The sequence below is a fragment of the Microtus oregoni genome, unplaced genomic scaffold (assembly GCF_018167655.1).
Source record: "Microtus oregoni isolate MIOR12 unplaced genomic scaffold, Mior012 000048F_ref0000485, whole genome shotgun sequence".
In the NCBI taxonomy this organism is placed as follows: Eukaryota; Metazoa; Chordata; class Mammalia; order Rodentia; family Cricetidae; genus Microtus; species Microtus oregoni.
In genome coordinates this window covers 16,341,591-16,364,867 of record NW_024543222.1, presented here as the reverse complement: position 1 = coordinate 16,364,867, position 23,277 = coordinate 16,341,591, and the positions used below count along the sequence as shown (strand labels likewise).

The window sequence follows — 23,277 nt, the reverse complement described above, 5'->3', positions numbered from 1 at the left end:
TGCCTGCCTCAGCCTCCCGAGTGCTGGGATTAAAGGTATGTGCCACCACCCCCCAGCTCCATGACATTTTTTAAAAATGGGAATATATCCTTGAGTGGCACATGCTTAAAAGAAACTGTTAAATACCTAATTTATGTTCAGTTTCAACTCTGTGGCTCACTTTAAGCATTTACTTTTAGTTCTACTCAGTGAAGACTTTCTTGCTCAGTTTAAACACACTTTTTTTGTGATAGGGAAGAAAGAAATTCACTCACTTGATAGTGGACATCCCACTCAATCCCAAACTGTTTGATTTTATGCTCACTAATAAGAAAAAATGCCTAAAACTGAACTCTCATTCCTGACTGCTGAGTCTATCTGTTAAATTGCCATCCCCTTATCTTTATCTAGAACAGAAACTGTGGTCTCATTTTTTTATTTGTATACTTCAATCCCCAATTTTGTTTGAGGCACACTCTCACCATGTAGCCCTGACTCGTATTGAACTCACTATGGAGAGGAGGCTGGCCTCAATCTCACAGAGATCCACCTGCCTCTGCATCTCAAGTTCTGGCATTAAAGGTGTGCATAACCATGTCTAGTATCACTCACTAAATCCTATCTTCTCTTACTCTGTGAGGATTCAGGGTTTTCTTCCCACTCCCGTAATAGCCACAGTGGTCCAACTCTTGCTCACTTTAGTCCTAGATTTTGCTCGATATTTATATATGGTCATCAAGAATTAAGCTTCCTGTCTGGATTATTCTACAAGAGGATGATAAAATGATCCTCTATCTGAGTGTTAAGACTCATGCCTGTATTTTCCATTTGAGATACTGAGGCAGGACGATCATGAACTCAAGGCCAGCCTGTATTACATAGCAAAGTTCCACCCTCTTAATACTTTTTCAATATTTTTTAGAAATTTATAATGGTTCTTCTTCCATATTGCACTGTGACTTTCAAACCACTAGAACTGATATTCAAAGTATTTCATAATATCTCTCACTGTTTTCTAATTCAATCTTTTCTGGTAGACTAGTCTACTAAATCCCAATTTTTGTAAGCTATGCCTTTGGCTATGCTGTAATACCTATTTTTACTTTATTTAAAAATGAGACACTCTTTGAACCAAAGGGAAAGTTTTAATGTAACCATTCACCTTTCCCCCATCTATTATTTCATGTTCCTGAGAAAATGCCACACATATATGGCTGTCATACTTCTTATCCCTGAATAGTGCACACAATACATGAAAAATATTAGAAAACCAGGAACAAGAATGAGCTCTGGACATAACTAAGATTACAAAGCTAACATTCATGTAGGCTAAGAACTAAGATAAGTATTCCATGTAGTCAACTAAACCTCACAACAGTCCTATGAAACAGGAGTCATCAAACTTCCCATTTTACAGGTGAGGAAGTTAATTCACAGCTAAATACTTTATGCAGGGTTACAGAGCTTAGGCCAAACCCCAGGAGTCCAGCTCCAGAATCTAATCACTCTGATACATCCTCACTGAAATAAATTATAAAGAGGATGGAATGAAACAGAAGAACAAAGGTTACGCAATGATATAATGGAACTAAAGAAAAATGAATACAGAAAAATAAGAAGGGCTATCATGAATAAAAGACTGGAGAAGGGATACTGAAGAAGTAAAATTGAGGACAAAGAAAAGCTGGCAAGTCAAGGTAAGAGCAGAAAGTCAATCAATGAGAATTAGAGTGACAAGGAGGCCCAGGAAAGCTTTGAAGAAAAAGGTACTATGTCAGGCAAATGTAAAACAGAAATAAAGGTGAGTCTTACAAGTTAGCAAAAGTGTTGTTGTAGGAGTCGGGCTTTGGCACAGGCACTTGGTGGAGTCTCCGCTCTGGGCTGAGATGAATACACGATAGTGTCTCATTTTCACACAAGCAGAACTCACATACGTTGACGTACATGTAGGCATTTTGTTCCATAGTTAAATCTCTTTCTGTAGTGGAATTAGTCGGAGCTGTAGTTGTTGGGACTGTAGAATGTGCAGCTTCTGGAGAAACAGCTGTAGTTGTTGAGACTCCATACTGTGCAGCCTCTGTAGAAGCAGCTGCAGTCTCTAGGACTTCAGAAGGTTTAGTCTCTATAGTTGATGAATCTGAACGCTGAACTTCAACATGAACTAAAGTTAGAGCTATTGACTCATAATGTTCTAGAAATTGAGCCTCAGTCTCCATAGGTATCTCAGAAGTGTGAGCTGGGGAGTCCTTCATAGGGGCAGAACGTTTAACCGTTGTATTAGGTTGTCGAGTTATTGAAAATTCTGAGTGTAAATACTGAGCTGTGACTTGAGGTAGGTTTGAATTTTGAACCTGAATCTTCTCATCAAGTGGGAGTACCTCTTCAGGGTTATTTAGAGGAAGGGTAGTAACATTCCCTGGGGCTTCCAAAGGTTCACTCTCTATCTTAGATAGTTCAGTTAAAGCATGTTCTACATCAAGATGGTAAACTTGGACCTCAGGTGACACTGTATGCTGAGTTTGATAACCTGGCATTGCAGCTTTACTATCATGGAACACTGGAGCTTTGGTAACAAGCCCCTCATGCGGCTGTGGAGGCTGAGAGAAGGTCTTTTGCATAGGTTCAAAGAGTCCTCCCTCAGTAGTAGGTTGATGAGTTATGGTAACTTCCAAATCTGAAGGATGAACCGTGATTTCAGTTGTGTTTGGATGCTGAATGTGAACCTGTTCTAGAGGTGTCACTTGAGAATGCACTGGACGATCTGTAGTCTCACTGAGAGCTGTGGGATGATGAGCCTCTTTAGTAGGCTCTGCAGTTACAGTGTGTTCCATGTCTAAGGGATGATATGGTTTTGTTAGATACTCGGCTTTACTCTGAATTAGACCTTGAACCATGCCCTCCTCATATCCTCGAGTTTGAACTACAAACTCATTAGGTGGTTTTCTAACTTCAGCAGTGGTACTCTGCAAATTTTCAGGACTGTTTTCTAGAGTAGATGAGTTATGATCAAGGTTAACTACGGTTTTAGTTGGAGTTCTTGTACGAGGAACGAAAACTTCTGGGTTCAGGATCACACTGTGATCTGAATGGTGAACTCTAGTCTGCTGTGGAGTTGGACGAAAGTAAGTTCCTGTAGGAGGCTGAGATGAGATCCTGGGTGGTGCTGGATTCTCAGCTTGACCCTGAATTGGTATTGGAACTGTCACCTCTTGAACTACACCCTCTTTAGGTGGTGCTGTAATCTGAGTTGTGCTCTCCTGCATACTTTGTGAAAGTTCTCCCTCATTAATAGGTTGATAAGTTACAGTAAGTTCTAGATCCAAATGCTGAACGGTGACTTCAGGTATCTGAGTTGTGTGCTTACTGTAAACAGGCTCTGGATATATCACCAGAGGGTACTCTGGAGGAAGAACTGTAGTCTCCCTTGGAGTTGTAGGATGGTGAGGCTCTCTAGTAGGCTCTGAACTTGTGGTGAGTTCTAGATTCAAAGGCCTAAATGATACAACAATTTGATCCTGAGTTGGTATTGGAACAGTCACCTCCTGATATATTGGGGTTAGAGCTACAGCCTCTTTAGGTGGTTCTGTAATCTGGGTTGTGGTCTCTTGAATGCTCTGAGAAAATTCTCCCTCAGTAGTAAGCTGTGGAGCTATGGTAAGTTCCAAATCCAAAGGTTCAGCTGTGGCTTCAGTTGGGTTTGGATGTTGAGAGTGAATACGTTCTGGATATATCACCAGAGGGTGCTTTGGAGTTGTAGGATGTTTAGCCTCTCTTGTAGGCTCTGAAGTTATGGTGAGTTCCAGATCCAAAGGCTGAAATGATACAACATGTGTTGTTGGATACTCAATTTGATCCTGACCTGGTGTTGGAACTTTCATCTCCTGATATACTGGGGCTGGAGGTGGTTCTGTAATTGGACTTGTGGTCTCTGGAATAGTTTGAGAATGTTCTCCCTCAGCAGTAGTTTTATGAGTTACGGTGAGTTCCAGATCCAAAGGCTGAACTGTGGCTTCAGTTGGGTTTGGATGTTGAGGATGCTGTGGAACTGTAGGATGCTGAGGCTCTCTGGTAGGCTCTGAAGTTATGGTGAGTTCCAGATCCAAAGGTTGAGATGAAGGAAAAGTTTCATGCTGAGTTTGTGTTGGAACTGTCGCCTCTTGATATTCCTGCTCTTTAGCTACAACCTCCTTAGGTGGTTCTGTAATTATACTTGTGGTCTCTGGAATAGTTTGAGAAAGTTCTCCATCAGCAGTAGTTTGAGGAGTTATGGTAAGTTCCAGATCCAAAGGCTGAACTGTGACTTCAGTTAGGTTTGGATCCTGAGGCTCTCTGGTAGGCTCTGAAGTTATGGTGAGTTCCAGATCCAAGGGCTGAACTGTGGCTTCATTTGGATTTGGAAGCTGAGGGCGCTTTGGAACTGTAGGATACTGAGGCTCTCCTGGGGTTACAGTAACTCCTAGGTCCAAAGGCTGAAATAAACCATTAGGTGATAGTGTATACTCAACTTGATCCTGATCTGGCCTTGGAACAGTCATCTTTTGTGCTGGAATGTGAGTTACAATATTTTTCAGTGGCTTTGGAGGGTGTGGAATCACTTTATGGGTTAGAGAAAATTTTCCTTTTCTACGGAGTTTTAAAGTCTGAGCTGCAGTGGGCTTCAGCGCCAGAAATGGTTTCGTATTCTCATGGAGGTCTATGGGATGAGATAGGGTTGTTTGCTGATGTAAAGAAGGTCTTACTCCCATAATATGACCTGGAGGCAGTTCTGAGTCTTCTTGTTGAGTTGAATAAAACTGTACCTCTTTAAAGTGGTGTGTTGTCTGAGCTATGGCCTCCTGGAAGCCTAGAGATTCAGTTTTGGAGAAATATGGACGCTTTGAAAGGGCATTAGTCTGAATCTGTGAAAATTTACCTTTCTCACTGGAGTCTATAGGCTGACGTAAGTCTTCTTGTGGAAATGGAACTGATCCATCCTTCAGAGAAGGTTCTGGGGTTATGGTAAGTTCTAGGTCCACATATTTAACCGTGGTTTTATATGACTTTGGAAGTTCAGTTCTGAATGTTGTCTCTAGATCTGCAGATGAGAAAAACCTATCTGTTATTGAAGGCCAAGTTGAGCTCCCCTGTTGACTTGGATATGGTTCCTCAGAAAATTCTTCTGGTTGGATTGGGACTCCTTGACCAACTGGAGAATGATAATCCTGTTTTGAGTTGATTTGTTGATCAATTGGGATATTGTGTGATGCTGAAAAATAAACTTGACCATGATCCAGGGATGAAACTGTTACCCCATGGTAACCTGGAAGTTCTTCATCGGGCAGCTCTAGCGTCTGTTCTGAAGTCTCCTGTTGTGCTGGAAAGGGTTTTCCTTCTTCAGAGATCTGTGATATTCCAGTTGTGTCTTCTTGCTGGCTTAGAGGTTTATGATGCAGAATAGGTTCTGGGGACTGATACAAAACACCCTGTTGTGTTGACAGTTCAACCTCTTCAGATGCTGTAGCCTCATGGTACACAGTTCCCATCGCAGCTACAGGATTCTCTGTTACTTTAATCTCCAGATCTGGAGGTTGACCAGTCACATAAGACAGGCTAGAATGCTGAGCTTGATAGTGACCTGGAGGCAAAACGGTCGCTTCATGATGCTCTGGAGACTGAGCTGCTTGTTCCTGCTCAGTTGCAGAAGGTTTAAACTCTTCAGCATACTCTAAGGCTTGAGCTGGTACCTCCAGCTGGCTTTGATATTGACTCTCTCCAGAAGGCCCAGAAGCCTGAGCTGGTGGCTTCTCCTCATGGAGAAAGGGTTCCATCTGCTCAGTATACTCCAAAGGATGCACTGGGGACACCTGCTGGGTCAGAGAAGATTCAGTCTCCTTGGTAGGTTCTGAAGTTATGGTAAGTGCCACATCCACGGGTCTCACTGTAACATGTGGTAAGTAATAATGGTGCTCTTCATTTCGATCTGGCTGGACTTTGTGAATTGGTGGAGTTTCAACCACATTCTCAATAGGGGACTCTGGAGTTTGAAGTGGAGCCTCTTGTTCAACTGGAGGGAGCTCTGCAGGTTGACCTGAGGCTTCTGGCTGGTTTCCAGAACCCAATTCTACCTCCTCAGGAGACTCAGAAAGTTGACCTGGTTGCTCTAGTTCACTGAGATTAGAGTCATCCTCCAGAATAGGACCTAGATGTTGAGATAAATCTTCCTGCTGCATTGGTAAAGGTCCTAACTCCTCTGCTTCCTCTTGAGGCTGAACTGGAGACTCCAAATCAACTCCAGAAGATTCAGCCTCCTCAGAATACTCAGAAGGTTCAGTTGGCTGCTGCTGCTGGCTGGGGAAATGTTCAGTTTCAACAAGAGGACCGGGAGTCTGAGTTGGAGTCTCCTCCTCATATGGAGATGACTCATTCTCTGTTCTAGGCTCAGAAGTTATTTTAGGTTCCATATCTGCAGGCTTACCTGTAATCATGGGCGAAGTATAATGGAGAAATTGAGCCTGACTAGGGTTTTGAATTGTGGTCACTACAGTTTCAGTTATACTCTGCATAGAGGATTCTGGAACTGGAACTGTACCCTCTTGCTCAACTAGAGGACTGGTTTCTTCGGGAAGCTTTGTAGGCAGAGCTGGAGCTTTCAGCTGGCTACCAGAATTTCCAAGGTTCTCAGGAAGCTCTAAAATCTGAGCTGGGGCCTCTTGTTGGGTTGATGAAGGTTCCAACAACTCAGAACTCTCTGGAAACTGGGCTAGGGTCTGTTGCTGGCCCAGAATAGCTTGTACCTCCTTAGCTGCCTCTGAAGCCACAGGATTCACTGTCACATTTGGCAGGTTTGAGTGCTGAGCTTCATTTCTATTTGGAGGTGGACCACGTATTTCAGGATGAACTGATGGTTCCTCAGAAGGAAGCTGATGGTGAGCTGAGTCTTCTTTTTGGATTAAAGGTTCATCTTCCTGTGGGAAATAATCTGGAGCTTCCTGATGGAGATTCTCTGTATTTTGAACTTGTGTCTCCAACTGGTCAGGTTCATCCTGCTCTAGGAACTCTGGAGCTTCATCTGCATTTTCCTGGGATTGCAGAGGAAGGCTGTAAGAATAAGCTTCATTCATATTCAGGTCACCATAATCATCATCCTTGGTTTGTTTGTGAAATTGAGGTTTTCCATCAACCACCTTAGCAAGTTTCCTGTGCTGAGTTAAATCTTTCTTCAACTCCTTGGGTGAAACCATAAAGGTTGTTGCTTTTGAACTCTGGCTGTCTAGCGGCTGAACAAGTATTGCCTCCAACTGATGATCTGCAGCCTCAGCTAGACTGGCAGTACTTTTGAACTGTGAATGCAGAATGGGAGCCTGAATTTGATCCCCATTTAGCATTAAAATGTTCTCTGGCTGCTTCCCAGGTGGTATCAGCTTGTTGGTCAGATGCTGATGTGAAACACCAAGTTCCGCAGGCTCTGGGTTCGACTCCCGAGAAGTGCTGGGGTCCTGGAATAGAAGTAAATTGTCAGTCAACTCCTCAAGTGGGGCCAACATCTCTTTGGGAGCAGGGTGCCCCAGATACTCAGTGCCCCCTTTGTCTGTCTCGGGTGCTCGAGTATGTGGGGATTTAGGTGGATGATCAGAGGGGTGCCAAGACCAGAGTTTGGTTAGCACCCAGGGCTCTGAAGTCAACTGGCGTGGGTTCCCAGTGAACTCTGGAATGGGAAAAGCCAGGACCAGTTGCCACATGAAGAAAAGCCTTAGTGCACCAAAGTGCAGTAAAGACATGATAGAAAAGTAGAAACAACAACAAAAAAAAAAGTAAAGACAAAGTACAGTAGGGACTAGATCCACAATGTTGCCAACACTGGTTGGAAACTGAGTGAAAACTCAAAACCTGGGCAAGGAGGCCTGCCCCGCCCTTTATTTATGACAGCTGACCTTTGTTACAAAACCATTACTAGGCAGGGTCCCAGTTGGATTCTGCTTTCTCTCATGTCTGTGATCTTTTCCCCTTTTAGACTCTCTTTCAAGTTTGTTGTAGAAAAATCCAAAAGCCAAATTCAAAAGTTATCTTGGATTATTTATATCTTGTTTCTTGCTTCTGTAGCTTCTTCCTAATGTTCAGAGTAGAATGATCGATGAAATAAGCATCAAATGATATCTGTTGTTAGGACTTTAAAAATAATCTTTAATTATAATGAAGTCATACATTTTATTACTATTGTATGGTCATGTGGTACATGCTTCAACATGCATGCAGAAGTCAAAGGACGGCATATGGAGTTAGTTCTCTCCTTCCACCTTCAAGAGGCTTCCAGGGATGGAACTCTGGTCACCTGGCTTGCATTGTGAGGTGGCAAGTACCTTTATCCACTAAGCATCTGTAGAACATAAATATAAACTTAGTAATAAATACTATCTTTCCTCAAGTTTTACCTCTCATAGACCTTTTTAACTTAGACCTTCTATAATGTGCTTAACCTTTCCATGTCCTCAATTTTGATGTACATTTTGGAACACTGCTTACGTTAGGACAAAACTACCACCTACAATTCTTTCGCATCTGTATAGGTGGAATGGCAGGCTGCTTCCAGCCACCCGGCTAGCTTTACCCAAAATAACAACACACAAATTGTATTCTTTTAAACACTGCCTGGCCCATTATCTGTAGCCTCTTATAGGCTAACTCTCACATCTTGCTTAACCCATTTCTAATAATCTGTGTAGCACCACGAGATGCTGGCTTACCAGGAAGGATTCTACCCTACATCTGTCTCAGTTCCGAGAACCATGGTGACTGCCTGACTCGGCTTCTTTCTCCCAGCATTCTATTCTGTTTACTCCACCTACCTAATTTTCTGTCCTATAAAAGGGCCAAGTCAGTTTATTAACCAATGAAATCAACAAAAAATAGAAGACTCTCCCACATCATTTCCCCTTTTTCTGTTTAAACAAAAAAGGCTTTCACTTTAACATAGTAAGATTACATATAACAAACCAGTTATCAAGCAAAATTACAGTTACAATATTTATATCTATTTTATCCTTTATTATAACTAAGGAAAACTATAACTATAACTAACCATTCTTCAACTCCATCAAAGACTCTAGAAGGATATAATATTACCTAAGCAAACAAGAAGTAAACAACTTCCAAAACTCTAGAAATGACAGAGACATCTCACTGCCTGGACAGTCATCCAAAGTTTCTCTGTACCGTTGGGGCATCCATCTCCAGCCTACAGGCCCATAGTATCCAGCAGACATTTCCATGAAGCAGAAAATTCCAAAGACAGTTCAGTCATTTTCTGCTGTGTCATGCAGAATGTCTCGTAGACTCTTTCATAGATCAGGAAACCCAAAAGACCACCTCACCTTTTGGCAAGTTCAGCAGTCCTCTCTCTGTGGGTTCTTTGCATCCAGTTTATGCAACAGTCCAGGCAAGAGCAGTTTCCTGCCCAAATGGCTATCAAACTCCATAAGGAGACTCTTTAATGCCCATCTTCCTCTTGAAGTAGATTGGTGCTGCCAGGAGCAGACGTGTCTCATTGTCATGAAAAGCCCTAAGTTATTAAAATATCTTAAATGCCATATTCTACAGTCTTTGAAAGATATGAAAAATGCCTAACTAAAATATATCTCTATATATCTAGAAAATCTAACTAACATGACTACAAGCTTTACTATTATCGATGATTATCCATTAGCAACCTATATTTCCTAATTATATATTACATTTTTAAATGAACTACACAATCACAATACCTTAATCAAAATCAGAAATACATATACATAGAACAAAATTGACCTTAACTTTTACCAATAGAGTAAAATTTATACCAATGTAATTATTCATATCTATATCACATCTGATAGCATTCTTTCTCTTTAACCTTCTTTACCAACATGCATTTTATAACTATACCCTTTCATATCTCTTCTCTTGTTATACTTTCTTTACAAATTTAAAAACATTTTATGTCATACTTCAAACTGATACATGTGAATAAATAGGGTGCTTATAAACTGTTATTGCTTATAGTAATGCTCTGAGCCACACAGCTTTGTACATATGCTCCTAAATCAAGCATAAGCCATCTCATACAGAAACAGAGGGCGTGGGCCACTCAGAAAGGATATAGCTAACAGACTCAATGAGATTCTGCTGTTTTTCACAGGTGAATAAAAATTATTAAGGGACTTTATGGTTTATGTTAACTGAGAAGAGAATTACTAACTCCTCTAGTTACTTGCACCTTTATGGGGAGAAACTGACACCCACAATCCATAATAGTCCCGATACCCTTTCTGCTCTGACTCAGTAATAACCAAGGGTTATATTATGCCACTGCTTCTCCTTATGATACATTCCTTATGAAGGCTGACTGTTAGACTTGATACAGATATTTCTTTGTCAGAACACAAACATCTTCTGATGTCTGCTGACACCTCAATGTGCAGAGATTCACTCCACCCAGCCTGAAAGAAGTCAGAAAATTATTCACTAGAATATCCTTTCTGAATCTTTACAGCCTCACAAATATCGCAAAAGGTACAACTGCTTAAACCTGAAACCTGTTGAAAACATAAATGGTCTCTTCAAAGAAACCAAAGGGGCATTTACTTAAATACAAAGGTAAGTTCCACGTACGAACTTATCAGCAGCTGTAACCTTACTTGTGCATCTGTGTGCATCACTTTTTCTTTTGGTATAATATATATTCAATGATATATACTCTTGGTATAATATATTCTCAATAGTATGAAATGAGTATAAACCCCCACTATTCTCTTTTCAATTATTTTTTAAAATATTTATATATTTATTACAATATTCTGTCTGCATGTATTCCTGCTGTCTTAAAATAAGTGTTTAACAAGACCTAATAAATCTTAATGTCTGAGAGCAACGCAAGGGGAACCTGAGCCATTATTAAACAGAATGATAACTGTCCTAGGTAATATTCCTTTTTTCCATGTTCCTAAATCCCCGGGCAGTTCCCCGAGCAGCTAGCAGCAGGAAATGCTGGCGAGTCCCCAGAGACGGCTGCCAGAGGGGTGCAGATTCCCAGCAGCGAGGGGCAGACACATGGCGGGGAAGGCAGCGGGCTCTGGGAACTGCAAGATCCCCGAGTGGGCTGGGTGCAAACAGGTGGCAGGTAAAAGGCACATAGACACAGTAAATAGGCATAAAGAACATTTATTCCTTAAAAGAGAGAGAGAAGGAGAGAGAAGGGGGGGGGGGACAGAGAGAAAAAAAACACGTGTGCACACACCAAAAGGGAACAGCAAGAGAGGGAATTCAAGATGGTGAAGAGAGGTCAGAGGTAGCTGGGAGTGGGTGTGGCTTGTCCCTTAAAGTGACCAGGGACTGAAAGAAGAACATTCCCAGGTTTTGCTTATAATGAAAGCAGGAGGTTAGACACCAAAGTTTGAAGGAATTGGGGCAGTGAATTCTCAAGACTGCTTCCGGCTGATTTGTGGGCATTGTCTTGGGGGGGGCGGTCCTTGAGAAGGCTGTGTGCTGGGAACCTCCTGGCATGGCTGGTTTCTTTGCTTCTGACCAGTGTCTGTGGTGTGGAAATGTCTGGTGTCCTTTATCCTGTTTAAGGTATTGGCAGAACAAAAAAAAGTTAAATGAAAGAAAAAAAATTTTTGGACTAGGGAATTGAGGGGGTATCTGACCTGTTTAAGGTAGATTCTTTAATTTGGCTCCCTGGAACTCACAAGAACTGCTTGGGTTTATGAAAACAGAAGTTTTAGACATACAATGACTATGGCTTATTTTGTACAATGAAAAGTATTTTTTTAAGAAATTTGATTTGAAATTTGTTTGGTGAGGTAACCGGCAAAACCTCAACCTGGCAAAACCTCTCAGCTACCAAACTGTCAGAGATCTTTGAGAAGGATAAGATTTTTCTTGAGTTACCGATTAAAAAATGACAGAGAACTTACTTAGTTGGCACCCAGAGCTACTCTTTTTGGGTCCTCCATGGTCGCTGAAGGTTGCACTTGACCTTTGCTGGTTAGCACCAGGCCTGCCAGGCTCCAGAAGACCCTGTGGGCTAAGAAATATGTAGAAAGACAGGCCTACCTTGACCTGAGCAGCTGGGCTGTCGATTCTGGCGATTCCGTCCACATCTAAAGGTCTTTAGTTTAGATGAAAGGCAGTTTTTCCTAATGGTCAGCGCTCAGCAGTGCTCAGTGAACTGCAGAAGGACGTTGTTCTGCGCCCATTTGTCTTCTGTCTTCTTTGGAGGAAATAAGAGTCTGCTGATAGGAGCCAACTTGTCTCTTTTCGTTATGAAAAGTTTTTTAAATAATTAAATACTTAAATATCACATTCCCCAGATCTCTGAGCAGTTGAGGGCTGTTTATTAGGTATAGCTGCAGTATAGAATCTGTCTGGAAGGTTGGGTCTGAGCTTTATTGCACTGGCTCTTAACAGGCTAGATCCACACTCATAAAAAGACAGAAAGAAAGAAAAAAAACTACTTGTAATATAAGATTAGTGGCAGAACTGACAATGGTAAAGAACAGCTTAATATTAAATATAAGGCATTTTTGTAAGAGACTTAAAAGTACATACCAGTTTAAAATATGAGACTTATGATTTTGTAGTCTAAAATGAGATGTAATGAACAATTATTATACACAGAGAGAGTGAACAGGAATTGGGCAACGTGTGTTGCGGGAGGTCCTCCCACTCCTCCAGCCTATCACCGCTGAGGTACCAGCCCATTGGGGCGTGGTTTCTCTCCCTTTAAAAAAGCGGCCACTTCCCTCTCTTCTCTCTCTTCACTTCCTGCTCCGCCTGCGACTGGACTCCTTTCCTGGTTGCATAGAGGGCTGTTGCCTGGGACAGTGATCTGTAAGTTTTTTCCCCTTTAAATAAATACCACCCTAATAATCATAACCCCGAATTGGTGTGGCATTGTTTGTGACTTACGCCTTCAAACGTGGATGCCTTTGATGGGCCCTATCAAAGGCATGCCACTGCATAAAACATATGTAACAGACTTAACATGAGGATTTTAGTGAAAAAGCAGGGTATGCAGGAGTCATATTGTCCTCATTTATTGCACAGTTGTTTATTGTCTTAGTCTTTAAGTTAGATAGGTATTGAGAATTATATAGATCAATAGTCATCTAAGTTTGTCATTTATAATTAGACTAATCAGGTTCTTTAGATACATGGAGATTATATTCAGTATAGATAGATTATCTTCAACCTCTTCAAAGAGCTGTAGAAAATGGCCTTTAATCTAACTCAGTTTCGTGGTAGTGAGACACAATTGCTCCTGGAAACACTGATCTATTCCCGAAAGAATGTTGAGCACCAAAGACACTCCACCTGGAGCCTTTCTTCTTGGAAGAACTGGCCTTTGGGCAAAGAAATGCCCATACCTCAACCACTGACAGAGATACAGAGTATCCATGAATGGATAAAACAGGACTGTCATATCCTGCCAAGACAGGGTAAGATAGTTTTAAAAAGTTTCTTACCTTTGAAAATGGTATGTCAGTTATGTTAGGCCTTAGCCAAAGTTGGTTGCTTCAACGCTGCAAAGATGACCTTGGGTGATTGCCCAGGTAGCTGGTTGTCTCTGTGATCTGTTGCATGTTTTGGAAGTTGTTTGATTGAACATCTTAATTACTCAGGTAACATTATTTCCCTTCTCAGATCTTCAATGGGGTTGAAGACTATATAAATGTAGTTACTTTTCTCCCATGACTTGGCCAAGTTATTTATTATACAAGACTTAAGCTAGTTAGAATAGGATATTTGTACTTATTGTATATAATTTCATAGTAGGTTTAGAACTCTCTTACTTAAACAAAAGGTGGAGGTGTTGCAGGAGCTCCTTCCACTCCTTCAGCCAATAGCCGCTGAGATACCAGCCCATTGGGGCATGGTCTCTCTCTCTTTAAAAAAGTGGCCACTTCCCTCCTCTCTCTCTCTCTCTCTCTCTCTCTCTCTCTCTCTCTCTCTCTCTCTCTCTCTCTCTGTGTGTGTGTGTGTGTGTGTGTCTGTCTGTCTGTCTGTCTGTCTGTCTCTCACTTCCAGCTCCACTTCCGGCAACTAGGCTCCCTTCCAGATTGCACAGAGGGCTGTTGTTGTCTGGGACGGTGATCTGTAAGTTTTTCCCCTTTAAATAAATAACCTTTCTATTAATCCTAATTCCAAACTGGTATGGGATTGTATGTGATTTATGCCTTCACCAGGGCCTCACACATGTTAGGCAAGCTCTTTACCATTGAGCCACATCCACAGAACACCTAGACTTTTAATGAAAAGAGATAAAAAAAAATAAACTCCAACAATCCTAGCTAATGGTAAGGTATCCTATAGCTTCAAAATCAATTAAGACTTATAAAGGGACTACTAGATATTGGCATTTTATTACATACTACACAAACAATGGAGAAAATCACTATCAAAGTGATTAAGGCGATGAATTGTAGGTGGTGGGCCAATCATATGTACCTGCTAACTCTCCACAGCAGCTGGCCTCTCACGTGTCCTCCACACAATCTAGTTCAATCCTTTTATCTAAAGTCTAGGATTACAATATTCAGAGTATGGTTGATCAAAGTCTGCAAAGTTCTCCTTCACAACCTTGTTTGACCATCAACGGAAACTAAAGTAGTAAATTTCTAGTTCTTGGCATTGTGAGCTGATGTTAAACTGCCTTATGTCTAGTGCCAAGACAAACCTAGTCATAAGAGACTTACAGTTTCATAACCTGCCAGAGATTTCATTTTGGATATACTTGAAATGCAATGCTCATTTTACAGAGTAGATGTGAACAACATTTTAACTGTATTTATAGAGAACCCTAAATAAAGGTTGTTTTTTTGAAGTCACAGTGCTTTCCTGCATCATTTGTTGGATGCAGGACCTACTGCCCTCTGTTGACGACAGTGATGATAAAGGAAGTCCTTCAGAGAAAGCACAGGATTGGGAGTGAGCAAAGGAACAGTTCAGTCTTTGCAGAAAGTAGCTCCTACTTCAGAATACCATCCAAATGCTGATGAAATGAAACTGCCACCCATCCCTCTCCAAATTACTAATCCAGTAAAAGGAAGAATACACTTATCTCTGAATTTTACAAGCAGCTAAAACTATGAGAGGCTCATCTGCATTAATACACTTCTGTAAGAATACAAATTCTTCCCAATGCTACCTTTGAATGTTTTATAAGTCACTGTGGATTTTTCCTTTTCTTTGTTTGAGACAAGATCTCATATAGCTGGATTCTCTTCTTAGCCCTAGGACAATGTTGAACTTCTGTTCCTCCTATCTCCATGTTGTAAAAGGAGCAGCAGGTTGGCGTCCTGCCACCTGGATAGCTTAACCCCCGAAATAACCACACAGAGATCTGTATTAATTAAATTGCTGCCTAGCCCATTAGTTCTGGCCTCTTATTGTCTAACTCTCACATCTTGATTTAACCCATTTCTAATAATCTGTATGTCACTAGCAGCTTGTGGCTTACTGGGAAAGATTCAGCATGTCTGACTTGTCAACTTCATGGCAGGCGGCTCTCTCTGCCTCTGCTTTCTTCCTCCCAGAATTCTGTTCTGTCTACTCCGCCACCTAATTTTTGTCCCTATCAAAAGGCCAAGGCAGTCTCTTTATTTAACTAATCAAAGTAACATATAGACAGAAGACCCTCCTACACAATCTCCAGCTCTTGAGTGTTGGGATTAGAGGTGTGTACCATTATAGCCACCTTTGATTTTGTTTACTGTGGTGCTAGAGATAAAACCAGTGCTTGATGCTAGAAGCACTCTATCAATTAAACCAATTCCCAGCCTTACAGTACAGTAGACACCACTAGTTCTTCCAAGATGTCACTTCAATTTTGAAAAGTGTTATATTGTCTTAGTTAAGTTTCTGTTGTTGTGAAGAGACACCATGACCGCGCCAACTTTTATAAAAGAAAACATTTAATTAGGGTGGCTAGGGTGGCACTCTTATACTTTCAGAGGTTCAATCCATTATCATCATGATGGGGAGCATGGTGGCGTGCAGATAGATGTGATGGTGACTATAACTTGGCTTGCAGGCAATGGGAAGTCGACTGAGACACTGGGTGGTACCCTGAGTATAGGAAATCTCAAAGTCTGCCCCAACAATGACACACTCCTCCAACAAGGCCAAATCCACTCCAACAAAGTCACACCTCCTAATAGTGCCACTCCTTATAAGATTATGGGGGCCAATTACAATTAAACTATCACATAAATATTTCTAAAATTTGAACAATTCAAATTAAGTCAAGGCATTATTAGTAACTTGCAGGTTTATTTATGCATCTTAGTTCTCTGTCACAAGGCCTTAAGCTTAATAAGCACCTGATAGGCCAATATTTAGGGTTTTTTTTTATCCCAGAATCAAGCACAGTCCACACAATTTAATAGAGGATTGATAGTATGTCAGGGGAATGAGTGAATAGATGATTGAAAAATGAAATTACTCTCTTTAGCTGAAAGTCTAAAAATGCCTGTTGGGAAGCTGTGATGCCCAGGACTGTGAGGGAGACTGGATATGTGGTGCGTCCCACTGGGCTTTTCAGATAAGCTTACCAGAGTTGTTGCTGACCATCACCTTCCTTCATGAGGAGAAAATGAAATAAAAAATTCTCTTAAGGTGCTTTACACCCTTCCTTGATTTTAGTTTAAAACCTTATGCACTTGGGGCTGGAGAGATGGCTCAGTGGTTAAGAGCACTGACTGCTCTTCCAGAAGTCCTGAGTTCTATTCCCACCAACCACATGGTGGCTCACAGCCATCTATAATGAGACCTGGTGCCCCCTTCTGGCTTGCGGGCACACATGAAAGGAATGCTGTACACATAATAAATAAATATTTTTTTAAAAAAAACAAAACCTTATGCACTTTTCTACATTCATAAAAGGTGTGTTATCAGGGGAAACAAGGCAGGAACTACCTGTATTCACCAAAGCTAAAAGAGTACTTAAACTGGTAACAAGGCAGTTTAAGGCGGGAAGCCAAGTAATAGTAACCCAAGGCTCTGCCATAAGTATGACGTCAATTATTCAATGATGGGCTTAACTTGTAAAAGTCTTAAAACCTAAGATTCATGAAATCATCCCAGTTTCCAGAAAGCAAGGAAAACCCAATACTGCTTTGTAATTTCTCCAGTGACTTCTATACTATATAAATGCCTGGACCTGGCTGGCAACAGGTTAGAAACAGGACCACAAGGAAATAATTAAACAATGCCTGACGAACAATCTCTTCAGTGATTAGGAGTGGATGGCTGCAGATGGAAGAAGGTGTTGAACAATGTACAGAAGCAGATATGAGATCACTACTGGGTAAAGTTCTCAAATTCAATAAAAGTTGATGAGGAAAGCTCCATGGACAAAAATAGGCAGCAAGGACAGAGCAAGTGGCCAGTCACTCATCGAAATGGTCCTCAGAAAGGACAGGTGTAGGAACTGACAGACATAGTGAGATGTGGGCCTCAGGCAGGCTCTGGGAAATTAAATCGGTTGGCATGCTGATGTGAAAGGGGTTTCTTTCTTTCTTTCTTTCTTTCTTTTTTTAAGACATATTTTCTTTTTGTAAATTGATTTTTATTGAGCTCTACATTTTTCTCTGCTCCCCTCCCTGCCTCTCCCCTCCCCTCTTTAACCCTTCCCCAGGGTCCCCATGCTCCCATTTGACTCAGGAGATCTTCTCTTTTTCTACTTTCTACTTCTCATGTAGATTATATCTATGTAAGTCTCTCTTAGTGTCCTCATTGTTGTCTAAGTTCTCTGGGATTGTGCTTTGTAGGCTGATTTTCTTTGCTTTATGTTCAAAAACCACCTATAAGTGAGTACATGTGATAATTGTTTTTCTGTGTCTGGGTTACCTCACTCAAAATAATGTTTTCTAGCTCCATCCATTTTCCTGCAAAATTCAATATGTTGTTATTTTTTTTCTACTGTGTAGTACTCCTTTGTGTAAATGTACCACATTTGTGGAAGGGGCTTTCTACAGCACATGAAAAGAGCCTATTTTCTGGGATGCCAAGGGTTACAACTGCCTGTCTGTCAAACTCACCCATCGTAAATCTATATAGAAAAGCAGCAAAAGCTAATCCATCTCCTGTGATTTCTTAAATTTAAAAGCAACAGAAAATAATGAGGAATAGACTACATGAGCACACCTGGGTTTGACCTCTTCACACCAGTCACTGCTACAAACATAAGAAATAAAAAAAAATTAAATTTAATTTAAAAAAAAAGTCATCTAACTCACGGCTGACCTCAAACGACACCCCAGCTCCCGCATCTGTACCCACCTTCACAAGCCACGCCTGAAGAGGAGGCTTCCGGTCATGCCTTTGGTGCTCTCTGTGCGTCCCTCGCCCAGTAAAACTTGATGATGGTGTGGAAACCAGGGTCCCCAGCAGCCTTGGGGAAGACCCGGATTGTACACAGAAGGCCAAGCTGGGAGAATGCTGTGAACAGAGAGAGAATGCTGTGGGAGGCGGAGGGTGTGGGGGCAAATCTCCTGCCTCAGTTCCCATGAGTCCCCTCCCTTCTCCACGGGGAGCGCTTCTCCCTGCGCCAGACCGAGGCTCCCTCCAAGGCCACAAGGGCGTGAGGAGAGCGGGCGGCTAAGGGCCACACTGGCTCACCACCCTCTGTAGACCTGTGCCCGACGCTAGTACCTGCAGCCAAAGCTCCGAAGCTCCAAAGCTCCGAGCTGGAGGGACCCGCACTCCCCCGGGCGCGGGAGGTGGCCTCGTCCATCCTCCCTCTCAGCGCAGCCCCTCACACGCAGAGTCTCGGCCAGAGGGCCCAGAGCTCAAGTCTCCACTGGACGCTTTCGCGCTCTAGGTGCAACCCCTACACCGGACCCTCACTGCGCCTGCGCAAGCAACGCCTGCACGTGCACACGTGCAAGGGGCGTGGCCCGCTGGCCAGCACCGTCCTTACCCTTCTTGGCAGATGACCTCAACTGGTGTCAGCCTGAGTTCCTACCGCACCACTCCCTCCGGGCTAGGGCTCCTACCCAAGCGTATTTTTAAGGGCAGACATAGAGGATTCAGCTGGCTTCATCTTCACTTCCGGAAAAGACAAAAAGTAGGTAGTTAGCACTGTGGAACTGGTGGGAAATGACTTCTAAAGATGGAATCCTTCGAGCTAACTTTAAGGAGTCTTAAATACGCAAAACTAAGCAGAACTCAACCTCTAGGTCTAGCGTGAAATCTTTAGACATGTCCCCGCTTGTCCTGGAGTTTCTGGTGTGTGTGTATGTGTGTGTGTGTGTGTGTGTGTGTGTGTAATTTGGAGAGTGTAAGAAGCTGCGAGTTAAGTGAGAAGTAAATTTGGAAAGGGATCAGAATGAACCCAAATAAATACTGGAGATGTTGGTGTTTTGGACTACTTGTTAGAGAAATGCTCCGGGAGTAGGTGAGGCCTAAGGCGCAACAATTCTAGGATGAAAGGGCTCTGGAAAACATGTAAGTTCTAAGTGATACCCTTCAGATCCACGCTGGTCTATGACAACATTTTCTCCTGTCTTCAACAAAATAAAAGGACAGTAATTTTATTTTAATGTCTGTAGGTGCTTTGCCTGCATGTCTAACTGTGCACTGCATATACCTGCTGCCCATGGAGGCTAGAAGATGGTGTTGGGTCACCTAGAACTACGTTAATACAGGCAGTTGTGAGCTGCCATGTGGGTGCTAGGAATTGAGCTTACATCCTCTAGAAGAGCACCTAGTACTCTTAACCACTGAGCCATCTCTCCAGCCCTAACAATGTGTTTTTAATTTTATAAAAGGAAGTGTATTATAGTCCACTCTCCTGCATGTATGACTTCCACAAAATATTGATGTTAACAGATATTTTACAAAAACAAAATGCTGAGACTGGTCATAATATTCTTTTTATTATTTATTGTTTTTAATTGAGCTATACATTTCCCCCACTCCCCTTCTTCCTATCTTCTCCCCTTCCACCTTTGCTCCTGCTCCCACACTCCCAATTAACTCAGGAGATCTTGTCTTTTTCTCCTTCCTAGGGGGTCCATATATGTCTCTCTTAGGGTCTTCTTTGTTGTCTAGGTTCTCTAGGGTTGTGGACTGTAGGCTGGTTATTCTTTGCTTTATGTCTAAAAGCCACTTATGAGTGGGAACATATTATATTTTTGGGTCTAGGTTACCTCACTCAGTATGGTTTTTTTATAGTTCCATCCATTTCCCTGTAAATTTCAAGTTATCATTATATTTTACCACTTTGTAATACTCCATTGTGCAAATGTACCACATTTGTTTATCCATTCTTAAGTTGAGGGGCACCTAGGTTGTTTCAAGGTTCTGGCTATCATGAATAATGCTGCTACAAACATAGTTGAACAAATGTCCTTGTGGTATGATTGAGCATCTTTGGGTATATGTCCAAGAATGGTATTGCTGGATCTTGATGTAGATTGACTCCTAATTTTCTGAGAAATCACCATAATGATTTTCAAAGCAGCTATTCAAGTTTGCACTCCCACCAGCAATGAAGGAGTGTTACCCTTACTCCACATCCTCTCCACTGTAATCTGTCATCAGTGTTTTTTATCTTGGCCATTCTGGCAGGTGTAAGATGGAATCTCAGAGTTGTTTTGATTTGCATTTCTCTGAGGGCAAAGGATATTGAGCATTTCCTAAGTGTCTTTCAGCCACTTTAGATTCCTGTTGAGAGTTCTCTGCTTTAGGTCTGTACCCCATTTTTATTGGATTATTTGTTCTTTTGATGTCTGGTCTCTTGAGTTTATTGTATATTTTGGAGATCTGTTCAGTGTGGGGTTGGTGAAGATCTTTTTCCATTCTGTAGACAAAATAAGCCATTTTGTCTTATTGACCATGTCATTTGATTTTCAAAAACTTCTCAGTTTCAGGATGTCCCATTTATTAATTTTTTTCTCTCAGTATTTGTGCTACTGGTGTTCTATTTAGGAAGTGATCTGCTGTGCTAATGTGTTCAAGGCTACTTCCAACTTTCTCTGCTATGAAGTTCAGTGTGGATGGATTTATGTTGATCCATTTGGACTTGAGTTTGTGCAAGGTGATAGATATGGATCAATTTGCATTCTTTACATGTCAATATCCAGTTATGCCAGCACCATTTGTTGAAGATGCTTTCTTTTTTTTCTATTGTATAATTTTAGCTTCTTTGTCAAAAATTAGGTGTTGATAGGAGTGTGGATTGATATTCGGGTCTTCAATTCGATTTCATTGGTCAACCTGTCTGTTTTTATACCAATACCAGTCTGTTTTCAGTACTGTATCGCTATAGTAGAGTGTGAAGTCAGGGATGGTGATGCCTCCAGAAATTCCTTTATTATACAGGATTGTTTTGGCTATTCTGGGTTTTTTTGTTGTTGTTGTTTTTCCATATAAAGTTGGGTATTGTTCTTTCAAAGTCTGAGAAAAATTTTTCTGGGATTTTGATGAGTATTGCATTGAATAATTTTGGTAAGATTGCCATTTTTACTATGCTAATTCTACCTATGCAAGAGCATGGAAGATCTTTCCATTTTCTGATGTCTTCTTTGATTTCTGTCTTCAAAGATTTAAAGTTTTTGTTACAAAGGTTTTTCACTTGTATGGCTAGAGTTACCCCAAGGTATTTTATATTGTTTATGGCGATTGTAAAGGGTGATGTTTCTCTGATTTCTTTTTCAGCCCGTTTATCATCTGTATATAGAAGATCTACTGATTTTTTTTTGAGTTAACCTACATTACTAAAAGTGTTTATTCATTGTAGGAGTTCCTTGGTACAATTTTGGGGCCACTTATGTATACTATCATATGATCAGCAAATAGTGAAAATTTGACTTCTTTTCCAATTTGTATCCCCTCGATCTCCTTTTGTTGTCTTACTGCTCTAGCTAGAACTTTGAATACTATATTGAATAGCTATGGAGAGAATGGACAGCCTTGCCTTATTCCTGATTTCAGTAGGATCGCTTTGAGTTTCTCTCCATTTAGTTTGATGTTGGCTATTGACTTGCTGTATATTGCCTTTATTATGTTTAGGTATGTTCCCTGTATCCCTGTTCTTTCCAAGACCTTCATCATGAAGGAATGTTGGATTTTATTAAAGGTTTTTTTTCAGTATCTAATGAGATATCATGTGGTTTTCTTCTTTCAGTTTGTTTATGTGGTACATTACATTACAGATTTTTGTATGTTGAACCATCCCTGCATCTCTAGGATGAAGCCTAAAGGTCATAGTGAATGATTTTTTTTTGATGTGTTTTTGGATTCGGTTTGCCAGTATTTTATTGAATATTTTTACATCAATGTTCATGAGGGGGACCGGTCTGTAATTCTCTTTCTTAGTTGTGTCTTTGTATTGTTTGGGTATCAGGGTAACTGTAGTCTCATAAAAGAGTTTGACAATGTTCCTTCTGTTTCTGTTGTGTGGAACAATTTGAGGAGTATTGGTATTAGTTTATTGAAAATCTGGTAGAATTCTTTGCTGACTTTTTTGGTTGGGAGACTTTTGATGGTCGTTTCTTCTTTCGCAGTTATAGGTCTATTTAATTTGCTTATCTGATCTTGATTTAATTTTGGTATGTGATACTTATCTAGAAAATTGAACATTTTCTTTAAGTTTTCCAGTTTTGTGGAGTGCAGGTTTTTGAAATAGACCTGACGATTCCCTGGCTTTCCTCCGAGTCTGTTGTTATATCCATCTTTTCATTTCTGACTTTGTTAATTTGGACATTCTCTCTCTCTCTGCCTTTTGGTTAGTTTGGATAAAGGTTTGTCTATTTTGTTGATTTTCTCAAAGAACCAACTCTGTCTCCTTGATTCGTTGTATTGTTTTCTTTGTTTCTATTTTATTGATTTGGGCTCTTGGTTTATTTCCTGTCCTCTAGTCCTTCTGAGTGAGTTTGCTTCTTTTTGTTCTAGGGATTTCTGGTGCTCTGTTAATTCGCTAGTGTGGAATTTTCCGGCTTCTTTATGTAGGCTTTACTGCTATGAACTTTCCTCTTAGCACTGCTTTCACTGTGTTCCATAAGTTTGGGTATGTTGTGCAGTCATGTTCACTGAATTTTAGGAAATCTTTAATTTCTTTATTTCTTTCTTGACATAGTGGTGATTCAGTTGAGCATTGTTCCGTTTCCATGAGTCTGTGGGCTTTCTGCAATTAGTGTTGTTGTTGAATTCTAACTTTAAGTCATGGAGATCCAATAAGACACAGAGGATTATTCTAGTTTTTTTTTTGTTAACTATTGAGATTTGCTTTATTGCTGAGTATGTGGCCAATTTTGGAGCAATAACTATGAGGTGCTTAGA

General features: G+C 41.0%; 1 long non-coding RNA gene and 1 pseudogene across 1 annotated transcript; both read right to left on the bottom strand.

Moving 5' to 3' along the window:
• LOC121436030 overlaps positions 1-7,199 on the bottom strand; it is an 83,467-nt pseudogene extending 76,268 nt beyond the window's left edge.
• A 138-nt stretch (positions 7,200-7,337) lies between these two features.
• On the bottom strand, positions 7,338-18,815 carry LOC121436118. The gene is made up of 3 exons (XR_005972653.1): positions 18,646-18,815; positions 18,274-18,432; positions 7,338-7,454 (listed from the first exon to the last, which is right to left on the bottom strand). It is a non-coding gene; the product is annotated as an uncharacterized LOC121436118 (long non-coding RNA).
• Between the last annotated feature and the right edge of the window lie 4,462 nt (positions 18,816-23,277).